This window comes from Tupaia chinensis, unplaced genomic scaffold (genome assembly GCF_000334495.1).
Source record: "Tupaia chinensis unplaced genomic scaffold, TupChi_1.0 Scaffold144472_1, whole genome shotgun sequence".
Taxonomy (NCBI): domain Eukaryota; kingdom Metazoa; phylum Chordata; class Mammalia; order Scandentia; family Tupaiidae; genus Tupaia; species Tupaia belangeri.
Genome location: NW_006204331.1, coordinates 1,025,463 through 1,025,785, shown reverse-complemented (window position 1 = coordinate 1,025,785; position 323 = coordinate 1,025,463).

Genomic DNA, 323 nt, shown 5'->3' with positions numbered 1-323 from the left:
TGGCCCGCCCACGGGGGACAGCCTGGTCCGCGAGCGCCGACCGTGGGCGCGGGGGCGGAGCCCTCCGCAGCAGCTGTCGCCCTGGGCGCGCCGCGGCGGCCGCCAGGGGGCAGTGCAGTGGACACGCGAGTGCCGGGGCGGGCAGGATCCCGTGGGAGGTGCGGGCCGAGGGGCCTTTCCCGGGGAAGGCCCGTCTGTGCCCTCCAGGGCAGTGACTGGGAGCCCTGAGAAAAGTGCCGGGATCACGCGTGGGCGGCGGCCGGTGTGTGGGTCTCAGTGCCCCGGAGTGCGGCAGGCAGAGGCTGCGCCCCGGAACAGCGGCC